This window comes from Thermobia domestica, chromosome 8 (assembly GCF_964235325.1).
Source record: "Thermobia domestica chromosome 8, izTheDome1.hap1.1, whole genome shotgun sequence".
NCBI classification, from domain to species: domain Eukaryota; kingdom Metazoa; phylum Arthropoda; class Insecta; order Zygentoma; family Lepismatidae; genus Thermobia; species Thermobia domestica.
The window spans coordinates 13,993,247-14,016,268 of NC_137461.1; the positions used below are offsets into that span (position 1 = coordinate 13,993,247).

The window sequence follows — 23,022 nt, forward strand, 5'->3', positions numbered from 1 at the left end:
CTGCGAGCAAAGGTGTAAGAAGCGCCGAACGACTCGCTTTGTTCCACTTCACCCCCATGGTAATACGTCACACACGATTGGTCCAACTTCGATGTAAATGTAACCTCAACTGCTTCCTTGTGAGCAACTGAAAACAGGTGGCTAGGGTCGAGCGGGAAAAAATAAGCGTTGCAGTGTCAGTGACCATGTTACTGTCTCAGTTAATGCACAAGTCTAATAGTTGTATGGAGCTGTGTAATCACGAATATCGGAAATTTAATTATGTTACTGTATATAGTCATATTAACATGAGTAAATGGAATTACAATAAAAACTACCAAAATGTATGGTTCCCATATAAAGAAATTAGCAAACGAATTAAAGAAAAGAGGAATAATAGTGCATATTATAAACGTAAAGTAAACCCACAAAAGTGACTTAAGGAAACATATCTCCTTGGTAATCAGAAAGGTCGTCTATTTTATGCTATCAACGTCTGCACAGTTCATTGCGCACTGTAGTTCTGGTGATCCCAACCCAGTGTGGGGTTGCCCTAACTCACCACCAACAGTCCGAAATAGCAGTTCAAAACCCTAACATCTCAGGTATTTCCAACTTCAGGTGTTTTCATTAAATCGATAACGATATACAGTATATGAGTAATAAAAGTGTATAGACCCTCAAAAAAATATTTTTTTTGTATTTGGGCTACAAACAGTCCAAATCCGTTACTTGATAATCTTGACATCTCGCAGCACTGCACGTTTGTGGGTATTCTCTGGGTTCTCCAAATCCTCTCTTCTCCCTCTTCTACCATTTTATCATCACTGTCATCTTTAGTCCAGCTGGGATAATCGCAGGACGTGAAATTCAAAAAAAATATATTATTGTGCAATCATTTTATTAACGTTTAGCTTTTATACTATAAATCATCTATATATTAAAATGTTAGATTTATGTGTTTGTCTCCCAAGAAAAGTTTATATGTTTGTCTCCAATCCTTTCGACAGTGAGATCTCGAAACCCACAAGTGCTAGAAACGTTGCCGTTTACACTGGTCGATTCCAAATTTTGTGTAGATTGTCCAGTTCTAATTAAATATTTGATAAACATGGCCGTTATTTCTTGTTTTCACATTTTACGAATATACAGGAAATGTTGAATTTTAAGAAAGTGAAGCATCATATCCTAGGACTTATACATTCCAACACCACATAGTTATATATAGAGGTATATATCTCAGGAGTTTGTTTTATGGGTAAATGATAATTAAAAACGAAGGATGACCATTTTTCCAGTTTAAGATGAAACTTTATTGTTTGGAGTGTTTTGTCTAATCAGCGCCAGAAATCACTGATATTATAATTAATTGTGTGTGTAATGTATTTGTTTATTACATACTGCATGCAAAAAAAGAAAACATTGATCATACATGAATTAGATACTCCAACCGGAAGTAGGCTCAAATCTTGCAAACAGTACGAGATAATGAAAAATCTCCCTTTTATAATGCCCCTTGTCGATTTTTATCTAGACGTCCTAAGTTCTATCTGTAAAGGGACATGTACATATATTGTGAGGAATGACAAGCAGATTCATGCTCATATGTGAATGATGAGCTGCGTAGAGAGTGCAGGTTCAGCTAGTATTACATTAAATGGTATGACATCTAAGACTAGTGTTGCCTGCAAGATTAGAAAAAATGCCTCGTTTCTAATTTGAAAATGTACTTCTCGTCTTGTAGGCAACACTAGCAATTTATCATAATTCAAGAACCAAGAAATACAGTAGAAGTTCAGTAGTCTTTTATTACTCCATACGTGTTTCATCCTACTGTTAATCTTATCTATATAAGCATTTCTTGAGGAAATAGTAGATTTGATTGTGCCAGGCTCGAAACCAGCCACAGACCTTTGGGTGGTCATGAATATATTAGGAGGGCACAAGCCATTAAAAGTTCTCTTTCCAATATCTAAATTATGATTTTTGCATTAATAATAGCATTTTATATTGAGGTCTGGAGGTAGGCCTCCTCCACAAAACGTTTAGGGAGGCAGGCCACCTCTAGCCCCCTCTAGTTGCGGGAAGGATTATCCACAATGTTAATTAAGTTTCGATTCCGTCCCCTATGGTATATTTCTACAAACTCCCGACTTAATGACAAAATTAATTAACTAATGAACACACTTCTAGTTAAAAATATACGCGTAATTCTTTTAAATAAAAGAACCAAACAAAAGGTGTCCGGTCTGACTAATCAACGAGACACATGATACAATTAGTAAAACCGAGATGTCCGGTTCTAAACCGGACGGATGGTAGCTCTATTTGTAACACAGAGAAAGAGTTATGAAGAGAAACACGGTCTGGTAAAGAATTTGTCGTAGCATACAGAAGGTATAAAAGGGCATACGATAGGACTAGCTCGGGAGAGTAGTAGTCCTGGAAGGAGGAATCAAATAAACGGTTCTGATTGGTTGGCGTTATCCGTTTCTTGCCACATAGCATACATATAGCAGAAATCAAACGCTTGCTCCTGTCGATATTGGTAGTTGAGTATGCTAGCGCTAAGGTGTAGCACTGTAAATCGCTTTCGGCAAGCGTTCAAACCCGGCAAAAGAAGTTTTTTTTTAATTTTCATAACACTTTTTTTATTAAAATAAGATGAAAATAATACTCAAATGTGATTTACTTATCTTTGTGCAAATAAGTGGTAGTAGTAGTAGTAGTAGTGGTGGTAGTAATAGTAGTAATAGTAGTAGTTATCTGCACAAAGTAAGTAAATCACTTTTTAAGTATTAAAGTTTTAAGTACTACTTGTAGTAGTAGTAGTAGGAATGGGTTAGAAGCCCGGCAGGGCTCGTTTTGTTCCACCTTGACCCCTATGATGTAATTTTGTGACCAAATTAAAACAGCTGGCTAGGGTAGCGCGTAAAATAGCTAGCTAGTGTAGCGCGCGAAAAACTTACTTCCAGGAGAATTACTCTCCCGAATAGGTCGTCATACTATAGAGAAAATGTTTGTGTATTTCCTATTACTGTCTCAATATGAGAAAAATTCAGCAACAACTAATCAAGTGATATATAGTTGGTTGACACTCCGATAAGAATTTCAGAAAATTCCCTGAAATAGTGGATCATAAACAGTAAAATCCCACCTTAAAATTAGATTTTAAATAGAATGTCCCATGGAATGATCCATGAATAAATTCAGACACATAATAATCTTTGATATGATAAGTAATTATCAAAAATTTCCGAAATGACTTTATTAAAGTAAACCTGTACTGGATCAAGACGTGAGAATAGTGTTCTGAAATCTCTGTTCTTGCAAATAGTAAAATGAAATGAAATCTTTGAGTTTTACGTCCTGCGGTTATGTCGGCTAGGCTAAGGGAGACGGTGATGATGAAATAATCAATGAAATAGTGGAATGAAGACAGCGGGAGGAAATGAGAGAACCCCGAGAAAACCCACAAACACTGTGTTTGTCCAGCACAAACTTCATTTCGCGCGAGCTGGTATCGAACCAGGGACCTCAACCACCAGAGGTGAACGCTCTAAAACTTAGCCACCGCGACCACACTCCTTCAAGTAGTGTTTTGCGCTATCTTCTGCCTAGTTATATCGAATGTACATAAAATAGCAATTTTATCATTAATCCGGATTCCTCCGAAATCTGCATTTTCTCTAACATCCGGATTTTATCCGAAATCCATATATCCCCCGATATCCGAATTTCGTCCGAAATTCGCAACACATTCTAAATCCAGATTTTCTACGATATCTGGATTCTATCCGAAATGCGAATTCTGTTTTCTTTCTGTAGGATAATCACAGAAACATCCCTTGAAACGAAAAAATGTCCAATTAAGGGATGTGCAGTGAATGTCCATTCGAAGTTCATTTTTACCTGTGGAGATTCTGTGGAAATTTATACTTACGATTATGTCCTGGGAATGAGACTCCCAGTAACATTCTTATGGAAATTTACTAGGTTATTTTTTCGTAATAATCACATGTACATTAATTGGATGTCCAACGACCTCCAATTAGGGATCTCAATGGGTTATGCTCTGCATGTCCAATGATCTTCAGTTAAGGAATATCGATATATTCACAGTGGCAGATATAGCCCGGGGCCGGGAGGAACTCCACCCCCGAGCTTTTTGAGTGACAAAAATAATTTAAGCTAATTTTTAAATATTTTTCAAAATTTATAGATACTCTGATACACCTATTATACTCCTGGTTCAGGCTGGCTACCCAGCTTTTAGTTTCTAGATCCGCCACTGGATTTTCATAGGACGCAAGTTTTTGACACTAGATGTAAAGCAGAGATCCATATGTCCCCGAAACGATACTTGCTGTGGAATGTTTCTGGGTTTATTGTGGGATCAAGACAGGATTGCTTTTGGACATTCAAAGGGTCAAGTGCTGTACCGCCGGACCTATTTTAGGAAATTTGTCGGGTTAATTGGAGAATTTACTTAAGTTTGCGGGGAAGAATGAATGAAAGTCAGGTATGTGGAATAGTAAAAGTTAAGAAAGTGACTGTTTTTTTTTATGATGTAAGTGACACTGTATGTGGAGGCAGATGGACTATTTCGCGGAGAGATACACTTGTTTTACTATATGGATCCATAGATTGTAAAATGTACAGAGTAATTTGAGCAAGTGTTTAATTTGCTCATTTCGTATCCACCACAGAACCCAATCAACTCCTGTGAGGCTTCTAACCCGTTCCTACCACTACTACTTATACTATGGATCGTATAGTAATACTCTACGCCTAATGTAGCATACGTAATCTAAAGTAACTTAGTATAATCCAACCAAATATAACCGAATGCTGTACATTTTCGTCCTTTATTCCAATTTCCAAATTGGTCCGGTGATACAGCACTAATGCCCATTCAAATATTACGTCATGAGAGGCATATATTATTGCACGTATAAAGTAAATCTAAACCGTAATATGTTTGCATGCAATTTCGACTTCAAGTGCTTTCACTCTACATGTATCCTACTTCCCTGTTAATGCATATACTTCCTAGCAGTGTTGCCACAGTCCTAGCTCTGGAGTGGGCTGAAAAATAGTACCAAATTGAAACAAAAAGAGCTGAGTTCATTATTTCATAAATAGGTAAAGTTCTAGAAAACCCCCGTCTTCCAAGAGTCCAATCAAGAAAGTGTTCTTTTACAGAAAACTTTTTAAAGCATCCAAATAAGAGGATCCCGAAGAACTGTGGAAGTAGATTAAACTTTCTCGCACGTAGGAAGAATAACAGAGACTGAAAATTAAAAGGGGAAAAGTTTTGTCATCTTCAGTATGTATTGTGAGGAAAATTAATGCGCCTGTATTTCAAAATGAAGAAATAAAACAAACGGTATTATGGTCATATACGAAATAAATATATAAAACGAAGAACAAATAAATCATCTCCGAATTCGTGTGTAAACAGTACTTTAAAATAAAATATTAAAATATAAATTATTGCACCTCATTCTCGCTTTTTACACAAAGTTCGTAGCGTTATGCAGTGCAACGTCAGAAAATGAATGCTGAAGAGCATTTTTTAAGTTCACAGTATGAGTAACGTCAGATGTGGTAAGTCTTACTGACACTTTTGAAAATGTGACAAGTATTTGTTAAATGGTGCTGAATTCGGTAGAATTGTACCAACTTTTTCACAAAAGGGGCTGACAATGCCTGCGTGGTACCAACGGACCGAAGAATGACAAAAAGGGCTAAATTTGGTACAATTGTACCAAGTGTGGCAGCACTGCTTCCTTTAATAAGACGATTAATTTGAAACGCTGACACATCGTGCGTTATCGCTAGTTTACCTGCAATTGCTTTACCGCGTGCCTTAAATAGTCCAACAATAAAGCTTATTTTTCTTTCTAATTACTATCTCTACAGTGACGACCTTCATTATCTCCTTTGCTACCCTGACAATGACTACGCCAAAGGAAAGAAATGCCCCATCCAAAGGCCAGCTCTGACTGCCCACTGACATAATGTATTTTATTGTAAAGCAAGTTATGTAAAACGATCTGTTTAGGCACAGAAAAGATACCAATACTTCAAGAAATGTGTCTGCCTCTTCGTTTGTAACTGTAGTTTGACACTTAAATGTCGACGAATTCGGTTATATTTTTTCTTAAATTTGGTAATGTGGGTGTTAAAAGTAAGTTCGTAGATCTATATCTAGTTTCAGAAAACATCGTATTTTAAAATGTAAAAAACATCAGAGTGTAAAAAGTCGAAACGAAGCCCATATACTGAAAATATCAAAGAATATTTTCGACTTATTCTTGTATAAAGATACGTATAATAGTAGCAAGTATATGGAGAAACACTTAACCTTTTTCTGAATCCTCATCATCATAACAATCACCAGTATGTTACCATGGCCACCAAGCCATTTTCATTTGCGCTGTTTAAGTGGTCAACAGACAAACAACGACGACGCATATATTCTTAAAAATAAATTTTACATCCTTACAAGGTCTATTGTAAACTGTACTTAACATATATGGACACACAACCCCAAATATTTACAAACAGCGATATGTGTATCTTTATGCTAAAACCAGATACAAACTATTTACCTTGATCTTGGTTTCAAGTTCTTTTCTTCTTTTGTTGGGTAAACTACGGAGCTGAACGCAATAACTTTGTACATGGAGACAAAAGACTTCGAAAGCCAAACGCCTGAATATGAACAAATATATAATTAATAATACACACAACATATCTAGAAAACAATCTTTTTTCCCTCGGTCTTATGATCTTTTTTTGATATTCTGAGCGTCGTAACTACTCTCCCAGCGAAAGAAGAAGAGAAGGTGGCTGCTGAGATTTCTTTTTTTATTCATTTATTTATTTTACTTTTCCATAGGTTTTAACGTTAAAATAAACACCTGTGTCACCACAATTTTATTGGGTATCTCCTTTCAGAAAAGTAAAACAGTTCTTGTGGATTTACATTAAATAAGAGACCTTACGAAAAAGTATCCTGCTATCTTTGTTTTTGGGAAAACTACCTAACGTAGGTTGGTCAACTTTTACGTCATGGACGAAATGTTCATGATGTCTTTAGCTTACAGATGGCATTATTTTCATTTGCATCTTCTGATGTAGAGCATAGGTTATGTTGGGTGTTTATTCTGTGGTTTCGGCCCAGATAAAATGGTAAAGAAATGGAACGCGAGAATGATGTCACAGTCCATTCCGTGGATGCATCAGACATCACGAAGGCCCAACAAAGCTTGCGAGGATTCAGGAAAGAACGTCAGCTACGTACCAAACTCAAACAAGTGTTGAATGTGTTATTTGATTGCCGAGGCAATGTGCAACATGAGTGGGTACAGAAAAAATCTCTCCAGACATTTCCCGTCGAGTACGTAATGCTTTTTGTCCGAAATGACTAGATATGTGAACTTCAAAGCCTCAAAGACTGTACCAGATAATGAATCGATTCATGTAACTTATGTGGTTGTCCGTTTCACCACACTACACGCTTTTGACGTTTTATCAAGCTTTATCTCTGGATATAACATTATAACACTTTTGTTTCCTCCCAAAAATTAAAAGGAACCAGAAAGAACTATTTCGTGCCCGAGAGGTTATCTAGTGCAAGGTGATGGCTGCTGTTATAGTACTTCCAAATAAGAGGTTCCAGGCCTGTTTCCAGCACTAGAAAGACTACCAAACTCGGTGCGTGGAAGGAGAAAACTAGTTTCAAAGATATTAGAACAAAGACAACGTCAGTTAAGTGAATTGGTTTCCCGGGACCATGGTCGGATACTTTCTGAACAGGCCTAGTAATGTCGGTGTCTAAATATCTTATCTTCCACGAGATCTTCATGAACTACAAATGAGGAATGAATAAACTCCAGTTACGATTACACTACACACGCTAAACAGTGTCTGCCAAAATTACCGCATTGACGTTTCTTACGTCACAGACGAGACTCTCATTGAATACACGTAATGTCTTCATTCCACTGCAAAACGTTAAGGACCCACGCATAAAGTGACACCAAAAACATCATTAGGAAACGAGTTGATTTTGGACCAGATTTACAAATTGGAAGCAGTGTTTGGGAATAGATTTAGTGTTCTAAGAATTGGTACCATATTCTCACTGAATCCTTCATTCAAACCGAAAGTGGTATAAATAAAACACTTCCGGGTTTAACATTGATTTCCATAGAATTAAACCGTAGTAGATAGCAAGAAATGGTTTTCCATAACCAATTAAGCGTCTGAATAATATCTTCCATATCTACTCTAATCTCTCTACTTAAACCAAAAGTAATACAAATCACGGACTATGTGGTAAAGCTGATCGTTGAAAATTGAAAACGATAACAGGTAGCGAGAAGCAACTTTTTATAAATGACTAAAGTCACAAGAATACAATCTCCCCAGGGTAGATAAAAATAAAAGTTAAACAATAAAGTTGGAACTATCTTAATTGATGCATTTCGCAATGTACAGTCGATTGATATCATTGAAGTTAGTTTTCCACTTATATAATTTAAAACAGCATGGGGATACAAATTCACCGATGATTTTATACCCCTAAAGGTAGATCAAGGGGAAATTATAACAATAGTGTCGAAACTATTTTTAAGTTGATGCCTTGGGCAGTCTGGTCGATTAATACTATTGAAGTAAATTTTCTACTTATATATGTTAAAACAGCGCGGAGTACAAATTCACCCGTGATTCCCCTCCCAGGCTAGATCAAAGGGACGTTAAAACAATAGTGTCAGAACAATCGACAGTCTTAATCGATGCCTTTGGCAATGTCCAGTCCATTGATACCATTGAAGTTAATTTTCCACTTATATAATTTAAGACAACATGGAGGTACAAATTCACCGGTGATTTTATACCTCATTTCTAAATCAAAGGGAGGTTATAACAATAGTGTCGGAACTATCTTAATCGATGCCTTTGGCAATGTCAGGTCGATTGATACTATTGAAGTTAATTGCCACTTATATATTTTAAAACAGCTTGGGGGATACAAATTAACCGCTGGTTTTATATTCCCCACAGCTAGATCAAAGAGAAGTTATAACAATACTGTCGGAAGTATCTTAATTGATGCCTTTGGCAATGTCCAGTAGATTGATAAAATTGAAGTTAACTTTCCACTTATATATTTTAAAACAGTACGTGGTACACACAGTGAAATATTATCAGGAGTGAGAAATATCCGATGATTTTGTACCCCCGGTATGTTTTCACGATGCCGGTATGTTTTCACGACACTGGTTACAAAACAGCCGAAACCAGCACTGTACCACAAGAAGGTCCTCCTGTGTGTTTGGTGGGCTACTCGCGGCATCGTGCAGCTGGATTACTGTCAGCATGTCAGAGCATTAATACAACTGTGCACTGCCAGCCATTGAGCAGTATTCAAGAAAAACTCAAAATTCGAGAGCCAGCACTTCTAACTCGTAAAGGGGTCCTCCTGTTACAGGACAACGCTATGCCACACGTGGCTACACCTTAAATGGGAAACAGTATTGCACCCGCCATACATCTCAGCCATTATACTGTCCGATTATCACCTGTTCCATTTCTTGGACAATCACCATAGAAGACGGCAGTTCAAATCCATAGTCGAGGTGCTAAATGCAGTTGATGCCTTCTTCGCTTGACGGCCCACCAAGTTCTAACGCCACGGAATCCTTGGTCTCCCAGAACTTTGGCAGAAGATCGTCGATGCTGATGGGGATTATTTTTGATCTTGTAGATACGTATTAGGTGATATATTAGGTGACGTTCAAAGGTGGTGTGTGAAGATGCGACAGAACTTTCTTGGTCACCTTTATAGTTTCAAAGTAGTTGATCCACATTTTAATAAGGACCTTAACTTCGTATTATCGAAATCAAATTTGCTTTAATCTGAAATTATCTTCATACTTTTACTGCCGATTGTTGTATCAGATAAAAATCTAGAATATAAAATTAGTATGTAATTTTATTAAGGAAAGTTACTGTTACCTATTTCCTGTTTCTAAATTGAGCAAGCGTTCGCAAAGCTTCTACTATTCGAATTCGTACAGTATTTGTGTGTCTATCAGCCTGTCCGTTTTTCCCTCAGTGTTTAACACAATAACTTTTTGTAAAATTTATTATATTCTGCGGAAATTTTTCGTCTAATTTTCTTATACTTGCAGAAATACCCATATTGTTTGGGGTTGCAACTTACAAAGTATGTGAGAGGTAAGTGCATGCTGCAAGTTTGCACATGTCCGTGCAAGGTAATTTTTCTCGTTTAAACCGCGTTTTTAGTATTATGAGGAAACAACATTTATTTTCTTTGTAGCTTTGGGAATATTGCTGTAAGTTGGGGTTCACGCCAAGAATGTATATGTGAATTCGTACCATTAAATTTCAAATATATGTTTGACGGCAAGTTTCTTTAACAAATGTTCACTCTTGGGATAATATGTCGAACAATTCTTAAGGTTTCCCTATCATCCCTTCTTCAGAGAATTAAACTCTTTAGGAATCAGCCTTCTTACCCTGTCTCCAAAAATTCCTTCTTGTCTTCCTCATAAAAATTACAAACTAACTTGATTTAGATTTTTTAAAATGTATATTCTTCCTTTTATTTTTTTCCGCACTTCCGAGTGTTTGGATCAAGAATGAATCTTGAATTACTCCCATGTTGGATGAAGTTAAGAAGATTTGTGCCTGGATGATTTCCATTACAACCATTCCGATTTTGGTGCAATAAGATGTGTAGTATATTTTCTATGAGGTTTCATAATCATTTACTCTGCGTGCAGTTGAAATTAGTGAAGAATGAAATAGTGGTAAAATTCCTATCATATACACACACCATTATTTCTTAAAATTACACGATAACATAAAAAATATTTGGTTTTGCTACATTTATGATAAACTTTTAAGTAATCTATAGTGCTTGGAATTAAAATTGGTAAAGAATTAGCGTTGATTTTAGCTCCTAATGTGGTATATATATATATATATATCACTCTCTTCTTCAGATTTAAAATATGATTCAAGATAACTTCAGTAAAAGTATTAGATTTGTATGGAATGTTGACTATATTTTTTGAGGTTTCAACATTATGTCCATTAGTTAAATTTAAAATCAGAAGACAATGAGACCGTAAATCTTACCCGTAACTAAGTAAATGTTGTTCAGTTACCATTTTGATGTATGATCATGTGATGAATCTGTTTATGAAGATTTCGACATAATAGTCACTTTGCAATTGAGGTCAAATATCATGACAAATTAAACACAGTTCCCGCTTCGGAAAAAATTAGATAAAACCTTTAAGATGATTTTCGTAAAAACAAAATATTTTTTTTTTCGAATATAGTCCATTTTTTCTCGAAGGATCTCTAATCATCCAAGTTGTTTGAAGTTGAAATAGGACAATAGTAAGTGAGCGTATTCTTTCAAATTTTATATAACATATTTTTCCTACGTATTTATTAAGCACATTAAAATTTTTGTATAACATAAGTGTGTTTTATCGGAGATTAGAGACTTGTTCCCGTAGTTTATGGCTGAAATTAGTGGGATGGATTTTCGCTTGCTTCAACAACTCACAGCATTATTAGTATTACTTCAAATTACGCTTTAAATATATATTATATTTCATACTTTTGTTTTCTAAATCTACTGGTTTAAATTAATGTTAACATATAAAATAATCGAATTTACAACAATATCAAATTTTTTTATAACATAGTTTCACTACACATATTCGTTTCCTTCTTGATATACATTTTAATAATTCATAAAGTACGTTATCATTCATATACATTATCGCTAACTGTAAATCGCGTGTGGATAAAAATAAGTATACAAATTTGAAGTGTTAATTGGAAACTGTTACAAATTTTAAGTTTACCGTTATAGATCATTTTCCAAAGACAAAACAATTACATGAATTTGTAATAAGAAGTAAATAGCGACAATCTTGCCAAAAAAGTCCCATTCATGGAGTAATATTGTTGTTATCAAAGTACACATAAACGAAGACCCCTTCCTACAAAATATTTTTTAACTCATGCATATAAACAATGGAGAGTGCAAAACGAAAGAAATAATTTGATTTACCTTTCTCTTGGACGTTTCTGTCTGCATTGATCACGAAATTTCTGTTAGTTATTAAACTGTAATCTGGACAGTAAAATATATGCATCGTTAGATTATGACTAAACGATAAATCAGTTTATGTAACATTTACGAATAAAATAAATATTTAGTTATTAATTAAATATAGATAACTAATTAGGTTGAATAAGTGTTACTTCATTCAAATTTATTAAATTTAGGTAAATTAATATTAATAATATTAAAAAAATAATATCTACAACTTCAAAATGTATAGAATAAAACAGACAAATATATTATAATTGTCAATCTGACCTGTGTTTGTTAAATATTAAGAATCGTCTTCAAAAGAAGTTCGTCTATGAATATTTTTATATGTATTACAGGTTTACAACAGTAATCATAAATGCATATAAAGCAAAGTTATAATATGGTAAATTTGTACCCATAAGTTATCTTATTTACTCATTGTGTAATAAGTTGTTGGTATTGTGACTCTTTTTAAATTATACAGTTTTCTTAAACATGTTGTAAAACTGAATTTCTAAAACTGTTGTGTCATGAAAATTTCATATTTTAAGGAAATGCAAATTTACAGAATTAAATTTATAAATTTACCACCAAAAAGTAAGTTCCGTAACACACACACACACACACACATATATATATATATATATATATATATATATATATATAGATAGATAGATAGATAGATAGATAGATAGATAGATAGATAGATAGATAGATAGATAGATAGATAGATAGATAGATAGATAGATAGATAGATAGATAGATAGATAGATAGATAGATAGATAGATAGATAGATAGATATGTACGTGTGTGTGGGTGTGCGTTGTGGAACTTACTTTGGGAAGATGAGTTTATGAATTTATTCCTAAAAATTTGCATTTTCTTAAAATACATATTTAATGTGTAAAAATTCTTCTGGCACTGAAAGAAGTTTTGTCCGAACAAAACCTTTGCCCGACAATAATAAAAATCAGTAATTATGTTTCTTCACAAATCGTAAGAATTGGCATGAATATATATTTCAACCACTTCATATACGAATGGTAGACGCTGGACAAAAGAGGAGAATGATTATAAACTATTGTTACATGAATAACTCGCCGAACACCGAGATAAGGGATACGAACTTTTTTTATATCATCTTGTCCATGATTCCAGCAGTACACGGCAACCAACTATGTACATCGGAGCAGTTGCTTGAATTTCATCGTCATTTGGAGTATCATCATTCCATGATGTCACGACAGGAATACACAACCACTTCCTTTGATTTTGTTAATCAAATTTCTTCAGCTCAAATAGTCTGTTACCGCTGTAAAGAATTCGATTAATCGTAATTTATAGCAATAAACCGTAAAGCAGCAGCTCCTCCCATCATTTGACATTTGCCTTTGTCTTTCTTAATTAGAGTTTTTATTTATTTAATATTAAAAAGCTACGTAAAATTCAAATGTTTTGCATTTAACTCAATCGCTATTTTAATTTCGTTAGATCAATGGTCTTTTCTCTGCTCGTGTATTTTACAAATCATGCAATGTTGTACTTCGTTAAAATCAATTCCTTCAATTGTACAGGATGTCCTAAAGTAAAGTATTGGAGGCCTGCGAAGCTTGAAATTCTTTTCCAGTTTGTATGATGTGTTAAGTTCCTGCCATGTTGAGAAAAATGCTGTTGAGCCTTAGTAACAGCAGGCCAAAAACGTCAAGTTGATTTTGTGATTTGAAATAGTCCACGAAGACTTTTGGTCACAAGCGAACATCTTTCGACGCTTCCTATGTATTATAATACTAAAATCATTTTATGTATTGTAATACTATAATTTTCTTATACGTTGTATAAGATGACATGATAAGTAACAATATTCTCAAAGAAGAAAATATCATATACTAATTAAAATCCCTTTACCTCTTACGTTGAGCTCTTTTCCAATCCCAAAAATTAACCCGGTGAAGATATTCATATCTGCAAAACAATAAAAAAATATTGAAAAACAGATTACACTACTATATTTTGTTCCTAATCTAATATTTCTAGATATTTTGATACATACTCAAATCTGAGTTCCTCTTATATTAAACTTCTTTTGTTCATTTTTAGCACTACTTTAGGATACACTTCAAACAAACCTGTTAAAAGATAGTGCAATATAATTACGTTATTAGTAGTACACGTTTATATTGATTAGCTTAGATCACCAATTTTCCTTATATTACAAAAATTGTGCATTACTAAAGACAAGGAAATAATTAAATGCAAACATTAAATATCTTTCTGCTGGTAGCCAGGTATTTCTCACTTGATCTTTCAATAATTACCTATATGTAAAATTATTATGAAAAACAAATTAATACTATAGGTTTTAAGAAACAAATAAATAATGCAGGAATTCTAATGTATGAGGCATTTAATAAACTAAAACAACTAATCCATACATTTGCACGTGGACCCAGTAGGTAATAATGGATAAATAATATTGTTTGTTATAAGTTCTAGTTTTTAAATTCATAGTAAGCACCTTAAAATATACCGTTTACAAAGTACATAATGAAGCTATCGTATAAAATTGACTCAATATTTTTTTTTCTTTTCCACTTCTATGACTTAATAGCTTTGGATTCAGCTTGTAATAATTCCTCGTTATTCTACTCGTTTCAGCATACCCTTAAAAATATACTTTGATATTAATTAGAGTATTTTTCTCATAAATGATAACCAGTTTCAAAATGAATGTAATTTCCAAGACAGAACCTGAGAAAACTCATTTACAGTTATAGCATTTTCAGAAGACTTAGCGAAACTAAACAAAAAAAAGTAACTTGGCTTACTAACATCTGAAGAACACAGCTTTGTAACATGTAATATAGGCACAATACTTACCTCCAGCAAAGGATGAATGAATTATCAACTGATGTACAAGTATCACATAAACATACGTAAGTATGTGATCTGTCATTTAAATCACTAGAAAACGAAAGAAGAAAATTGTATAATGTGAATGTATGAAAACATTTAAATCACTAGAAAACGAAAGAAGAAAATTGTATAATGTGAATGTATGAAAACATCATATCTTATATCTATAGTAACAGGAAGAATGTAGAAAATTTGTTTGATAAAAGTCTCTATAAAGCACAATATTTAATTTAATTTACGCTACAAAATTTCAATAAATACATATGTGTCAATCAAAAATAAGCGTTACGGTTTTAATACGATTAATGTCATTATGTAATTATCATATTAAGAATTGAATAATGTATTATTTTCATATTCATGAAAAATCATTCTTCCAAGTTGATTTGGTAAAATAGATAGAAAAGTTACACTGGTGTTACTAAAGAAATAACTCATGAAAAGAATTATTAGTGCTACTTACATCAAATAACCAGACAAAATAATGTTTCTAGGTGAATATAAGTATATAGTTTAACTACAACGCAAATAATAAAATATTTATTATCAGTTGCAATTATAATGTCGAAAACATTCCAAACAAAAAGTATGAATTGTTATTGATATTGATATTGTTAGTCTTTCATGTTTTGAAACAATGACTAAAGAATAGTATTTTCCTGCACAAAATTATAAACAAAAGAGCGATAATAATATTTTCATCACTCTTATTCTTTCTAAAAACGATTTTAAACCATTTTCGTTTACTATACTAGCTCTTTGTTATATGCATCAAATTAAAAATACTGTAATGTTTTCTTTGTGTACAGGGTAGAGCAATATACGGTACGAGAGTTTGGACTTTTCAATCACCTTTTATCACAAAACGTTTCTCTTGAAATATAAGATATTACAAATAAGTAAATGTAATCTAATTATCCTATGGTTAGCCTAGTAACTGAAAGAAACCCAATGACCAGGAATCTTACTGTGTGTTGGTTAGGTAACTCTCAATGACAAGGCGTCTTAGAGTGGGGAATGAGAATTTGGTGATTTGATGCCTCTCAATGACTGTGCATCGCAGAGAGGGAAGAAGGACCTCAATGATCAGACGTCTTAGAGCTTGTAGGAAAGGTGCCTCTCAATGATCAGGCGTCTTAGAGAGGAAGTAAGATGCTTCCAATGACCAGGCGTCTTAGAGAGTTGGTAGTGTGACCAAATGAGCGAGATTGACATCTTCTATGGTGAGCTCTCCTCTTTTAAACCAAAATGTAGTTAACAGTTTGCCCTGCGTCATTTGTCGAATGTTGGCTGAATGTACCAATACAAAAGTAATATTTCACAAATTTAAACATATAAGATATTTTACAATTTCATCTTCAAACGTATAAATGAAGGTAGTTTCCAGGCTGATAGTCAACTGTAACACTTGTAAAATGCAATATAATTGTTATTGTGTACATGTTTACAATGTATAATCTTGATTTGGCATTACATAAAATAACCATTAAATTTATAAAATGATCTATTATTTCATCTTAAGTTTAACATATAAGTAAATGTAATAGCATATATAGATACAGATTTCATGAATATAAAGGAAGAAATTTAGGATCATAATATTCTCATAATCTTAATCATTGACATCTTCATACCTTCTTTGGCATATCAGATGAAGAAAGCATACAGGCTAAACTCCAGTATCCGAAGACCACCTTTCAAAAAAATGACTACAGCGACATTGACAGAAGAAAGAGTCTAAGCAGGCCCACCACGAAGCCATTCGATTCAGAAAAGTAAAAGGAAGAACGAAGAGGAACTGCCATAAAGCTCCTGCCAAACTCAGGGTCTTGATACGTCCAATAAAAGATGATTCAGGACACCAAGAGAGTATCCACGTGAATATAGGAAAGCCTATAGTGGGCTGACTGGGCGGACAATTGACATTCGACGAAAAAAACATTCAGATTACATCAGACGACAGCAAGCAGAAAACTCAGGATTGGTAGAGCATAGAATAACTGAGTGATACATCATCTCTTCCTCTGAAACAGCGTTGATAGCAAAGTGTTGAGTCTACTGGGAAAGAAAAGTGAAGGGAGCAATTAGCAGTACTAGAAGAAGGCTGCAATCTCAATAGGGATACCGGTCTCCAACTCAGCCAAACATGGGTTACCCTCATTGAAATAAAACGTATAGAAAATAACCAATCAGTGCTTGCCAATCACAATTGAGTTAATAGACTGACGCTGATTTGACGTCGCATTGACCAATCAAATTACGCCCCTTTCCTGGAAACACCTATATAATAAGGTCTTTTTCTGGTCTGTTATGCTTCACCTTGGACACGAGAACAATGTTATGGGTTTTTGAAACGTTGAACGACGTATAATTCACTTCACTGATTGCCAGAGAACAACTATATTCAAGCAGAAATCAGTTACGTCACCATGGATGGAAAAAGATGTAGTATTAGTTCTAGAGTCGATGTTCCGAAACCAATAACAGGTGTAAGAAAATGGTGATGTCTAGGAAATAGACGAAGCAGATTAGAGCTCTGGTTTATAAGAATCTTCAAGTAGACTTTCCTCGATAGCTCTAGAGTTTCAATTGATCATTGGGGTCATTTTGGAATTTTTTCTCATTTACAATGAAGAATATCTGCCTCATACAATGTACCATGTTACCTGATATATCAATACAGTACAAGTATTAGTAGCAAGGCATCATGTGAGTGTAATCTTTCTCGTAATACTTTCAAATCACAGCATCACAGAGCTGACATGTTGTTTCAGAGCAAAGAACAGAAATTCAGGATCACAGATTATTTGAACATCCACCATACATACACAATCCCTTCTTGAACAGCAAAGCTGAAAAATTGTTCGTTTGGCAACTTCAAGTATTTCCAATTATTGTCGATTTACTCATATTCCCACCATCATTTTCTCACCACTGAGTCGTAATTGACAATAATCATTGGTTTGACTTGTTTAAGTGAGGTAATAGAAGTTTAAGAAATATCCAATTTCCAATGAACTTCTCAGGATGATTAATCATGTCGATAACGTGTCTCCTTAACTTATATTGATGAAAATATGTCTTTCTCTAATAATTCGATAATACGTACGTATTAGAACCGTTCGGCAAGTAACATCCGATTGGCTAAAAAGCAACCAGCAAAGTAAATAAGAAAAATTTATTATACACATCTGAAAACTACGTCTTTTCTCTATTGTTCAACACAGTTTCAATAAACATTCAAGCACTTATCGTATCTTAGCACTAGTTTAGAAATTTCATAAGTAAAAACAAATGTCAGACCTCTGTCTTGAGGCAGCCTGTGACATCACCTTTCAGTTCCTCATCATCACCAAAACGTTGAGATCCTGGAAATTTGTTGAAATACATCAGAAAGCTTCGAGATTGTGAAACGCCGATTTTCACGATCATTTGCATTAATTTTATAAACGAGGTCATCAGCGACCACTGATGCCTTGCCTCTCCTCTATTCGTTATGAATGTTTGTTCGTCCACTTATAAGTGAACAAACCTATTCAAGAACAACTTCACTCATCACACTTGGTCAATACACGGTGCAAAGTTCCCGATGAAAGCTGCTGTCAAATATTGTTTTGCGCTAAGAAAACATATAACAGCTCGCACTTGGCGGGGTTTTCTATTTTAGAACACATTTTGAGCAGTTACAAAAGTGGAACTAGTGATCAGACAACCTTCGCTGTACCACAGATGAACGCACACTGATCTACCGCAGACCTCTGTGCAAAAATGGTAACGCTGCCCCACTATTTCACGTACAGTGACCAATCGGAGGTTACTTTCCAAACGCGCCTCGTATTATTCATGTCCTTTATTGTTATTACTACCAAACAATTGAAAGGTGTATTATGTTTTGAAAAAACATGTAGTATGTAAAAGACATGAAAACCTTTAATTTACTAAATATAATAACGTTAGAATAACTTTCATTACGCAATTTCTATGCAACAAGTTAAAGTTTATTCCATACTCATACTTTCTCTTTTAATCCGCTCGGGTATCAACTCAAACACTATGATCATCTAAGACAGAAATTTTGCTCCTTTAAAATTTTACCAACTGGAGGTAAATTTTACGGAAGTATAAACAGATGATAAACAGACGAAATGAAATAACTGGTTCAGAAATGCATTTGTAGTATTCATTATACCAGTTTGCCTTTTGCATACTGTAATTAAAATAAATTAATCGGTGAGTTAAAAAATATAATATTGTTATTATAAAATTAATATCTTGTGATAACAAGCTTCAGTAATTAACCACTTGGCTTCATCAGATATTATGTAATTCTCATATATGTCATATAGTGTCTAATAAAGTTAAGTTGTTGTTAGTTGGAAAAACTGTCACAAAAATATATGTTTTATAATAACGCTAGTCAACAGTGAAAATGCTTCGAAGATAAAAGTAACCAATTCTTACTCATTTTATAGTGCTTATAACGAATATGAAATTAGTTTTTGAAAATTGATTCGGGTTTCAAAGAAATACGTTATCAGCGGATGTGCTCGGTGAGCAAATTAAGGGTTCGTTGCATCAGGAACTCTCCTCTTATTTCAATGAACTTCCATTGTTTGACGGTTAGTTTCATTACTATTCTTAGGGACATACGCAGGGGGTGGATCCTGCGGGTCTTGAACCCCGAAATTCCGACTTTTTTGAACATTTAGTCTAATTTCAGATGCAATTTTACAAATTTCAATTTAATTTAGCCTCAAATTGTATTTGGATCCCCCGAAAAGCTTAGGACTCCTCCCGAAATAAATTCCTGTGTACGTCTCCGGATAACCTTATTGCTTGCACATCATCGCTGACCATAAAACATCAATCACATCACGGTTTAATATTTATTAAAGAGTTTTCCAGAGAAAACGTGTTGTGTACGGTTCTTTTGTAGTTACAATTTGCCATCCCGGACATGGTCGTGGTGAGATATTGGATATGTGCTATTTTATTATTATTATTATTATTATTATTATTATTATTATTATTATTATTATTATTATTATTATTATTATTATTATTATTATTATTTATCGTTCTATAATTGTACTGAGCAGAAACATGCCGCGTAAATGTGTTCACACTGCAGAGCAAATTGTTGTTTTTAATGAAGTGAAACGAAAAGTGAAATTTCACCGCCTATCATATAGAAAGCCTGTCACTTGTACCTTGGCTGTAAAGTGAAAGATATGGACAAGAAGTCGATATTACACATTTCTTGTAATACTTGTTCTACAAACTAGTGGGACTGGCTACATGGAAAAAGATCATGCATACCATTTGCAATTCCAATGATATGGAGAGAGCTGACAGATCATACCTCAAACTGCTATTTCTGCATGGTTCCTCCAATTGAAGGTTTACCCCAAAAAGAAAACAGTGGACCACTACTTGCCCAAATTTTCCTTGAGATGTTCGTGATTCTGCCATATTCTGAAGAACTAAAGGTTCCACAACATCCTATATCTTACTCCACTGTTTCATCCGATGAGGAGCAAAAGGCGGAAAGAGTCGGTCCAGGTTGTCAAATTCTGCTGAAGATTCATCGTCTTCCATCGATCTTGACTTCACAAAACCAATATATCATTATCTATTCGCCATGTGATACTCAACCTGAATTAAATTGCCTGAGGTTGTCAAAAAGTGGTGCAGAAGTAAGTGGCATCTAGACTTAAGCAGTGGACAACTTATTCTGAAGATCTAAAAGTGTTCGGGTTTTAAACACGTAAGAATGACCTGGACAGTGTTTTCATTTTTAGTTAGAAAATGACCTAGTATGTAGTAAAAATGTATAAAAATAACTGGTCTTATGGGTAAACTTAACATAGAAGATAATTCCGATGAATGGCGGCTATTCATAGATGCATCAAACTATTCTTCAAATATATTCTGCGTAAACTCCCACAAATTGTTGAAACTAAAATCAGGTAAGGAATCCTTATTAAGCCTCAAATTCGCTAATTTCTCAATAATCCTGAATTTGATGCAGTGCTAGAAGATAAGAAGAGGATTGAATGCGATTCTTTCCGAAAAATGTTTTGTTAAACGATCGGTCTCAGAACTATAAAAAAGTACTGGAACACCTAATATCTTCTATCAAGCAATGAAATGTAATATGTCACTAAAAATGCATATGTTGCACTCCCACATAGATTCCTTTCCAGAAAATTGTGGGGCATTCATTGATGAATATAGGGAACATCTCTACCAAGTTATATCTATGATGGAGGGACGATATCAGGGCCACTGGAGCAAATATATACTTACGGATTATTGTTGGACAATTGCTAGAGATGTTCCAGAACAACAACACAAGTAACAGGCAAAGAGGTTCATTTTGTAATATCCATGTAATTTATGTTTTATCACTTCAATTTTATATAGTTTTAACTTTTTATTAACCCTTTTAAATTCTTTGGGACAAACGCTGTGCCACGCACACATACAATAAATGATCATACCATAAAGCCTATATTTGCTTCAAGTGATTTTTATCTCATGTCTAGAGGGTCTAACGTTATTTAAATATGCAGTTTCCGCTCTTACGTACGAGCGCCACTTTATATATTTTTATCTCACTTTTCCCTGTATGAAATTTGGTATTGTCAAGCAGGATTGAGAAATATTTTTACCTTATAACTATTATAGATGTTACAATGAAACATTTCACATGTATTATATATGAGCCGCAGTAATTTCTAAGGTATACCATATTTGGATACCTGTAGCCAGGGCCACACCACAGGGCGCTACATTGAAAAAAGGGATTTTATTAACGGAAAATTCCCAATTTTATTCCAAATTTCCCTTTTCTCGTTCATCACACACGCACATTCTTATGGTACCATTTAAAAGCCTGTTTTATTCTCAACCGAATCACGTATAAGTCATGATATTCAGATGAATACTACTGTTTGGAATCTTTTTATTTTATATCTCACTTTTTTCTATATGAAATTTGGTATTGTCAAGTAGGATTGGAAAATGATTTTCCTCATAACTTTTGTAGATATTCTAATGAAACTTAGCACACGTATTACGTATGAACCACAGTAGTTTCCAAGGTGTATTATATTTTGGTATCTGTAGCCCTGGCCGCACCAGGGACGTTATATTTTTTTAAAAAAAGGGGTTTTTTGGACGGAAATTTACCAATTTGACCTCAAATTTCCCTTCTGTTATACAGCATATACACATGCGTGTAATACCATTCGGAAGCTTCGTTTATTCTAAAGAGAATGACATATGAACCACGATATTTGGGTAAACAATACTGAAGGAGTAGCTACTTAAGTGAAAGTCAACATAGAAAATGCAAGTATCTAAAAGTTTTTAACACTACGTAACACATATTCCTGTCGATTACAGTTAAATTCGAACAAATTTAGCATTTTTTTATTGTCATTTTCGTATTCAGCACCCTCAGTTACATAAGAAAATGTACTTTTCATTTCCGAAGTATGAAAAGAGTAAAATTTTGTTGCCCAGTGTAATAAATTGTATTGCTTTGCTCAGGTATCACCTTATTATTAATTCATTAAGAACAAATGTTGAGTTTAGTAAAACAATTAACTTTCAGTTTATTTCGTAATGTAAAATGTTCACTAGAGTGAAATTATAAATATTCCAATACTAAGGTTATATAGTTTGTTGCATACAAGGTAGCATTCTTTTTTAGAATGAGTATCATAATCCATGTCTATTGAAACAGAAAAACACATTGTTCTTCGCTCGGAGTTTACTTTTCACATTGTTCTTCCAATGCAAACTTTAATGCATTATAAGAACATAAAATGTAAATAGTTTCAGAATTAAATACAGATAATTTCTGTTCCTTATTAATAAGCAGATCAGTATTAACCACACTGTTGTATCAGTAAATACATCGTGAAGAGACTGAAATATTTTAAAGGTAAATAAGTTTTAC

At 34.0% G+C, this 23,022-nt stretch overlaps 1 protein-coding gene and 1 long non-coding RNA gene across 7 annotated transcripts in view; one reads left to right on the plus strand and one right to left on the minus strand.

Annotated features, from left to right (window-relative positions):
* Positions 1 to 15,582, minus strand: part of LOC145692693 (uncharacterized) — a 32,109-nt gene extending 16,527 nt beyond the window's left edge. Inside the window, exons 1-4 of the long non-coding RNA XR_014132627.1 lie at positions 15,517 to 15,582; positions 15,018 to 15,101; positions 14,046 to 14,102; positions 12,113 to 12,175 (exon numbers count right to left, since the gene is read on the minus strand). This is a non-coding gene — a long non-coding RNA (uncharacterized LOC145692693). The remainder of the gene's footprint in view (positions 1 to 12,112; positions 12,176 to 14,045; positions 14,103 to 15,017; positions 15,102 to 15,516) is intronic.
* A 275-nt stretch (positions 15,583 to 15,857) lies between these two features.
* Positions 15,858 to 23,022, plus strand: part of LOC145692694 (uncharacterized) — an 88,896-nt gene continuing 81,731 nt past the window's right edge. For 2 of the 6 annotated variants that reach the window (XM_081768088.1, XM_081768089.1), the window contains exon 1: positions 22,854 to 23,007. The gene's annotated coding sequence lies outside the window, so the exon portion shown is untranslated. Of the gene's footprint in view, positions 15,879 to 22,853; positions 23,008 to 23,022 lie in introns of those variants that run through there. The other 4 variants (XM_081768084.1, XM_081768086.1, XM_081768087.1 and 1 more) reach the window with 3 other exon arrangements.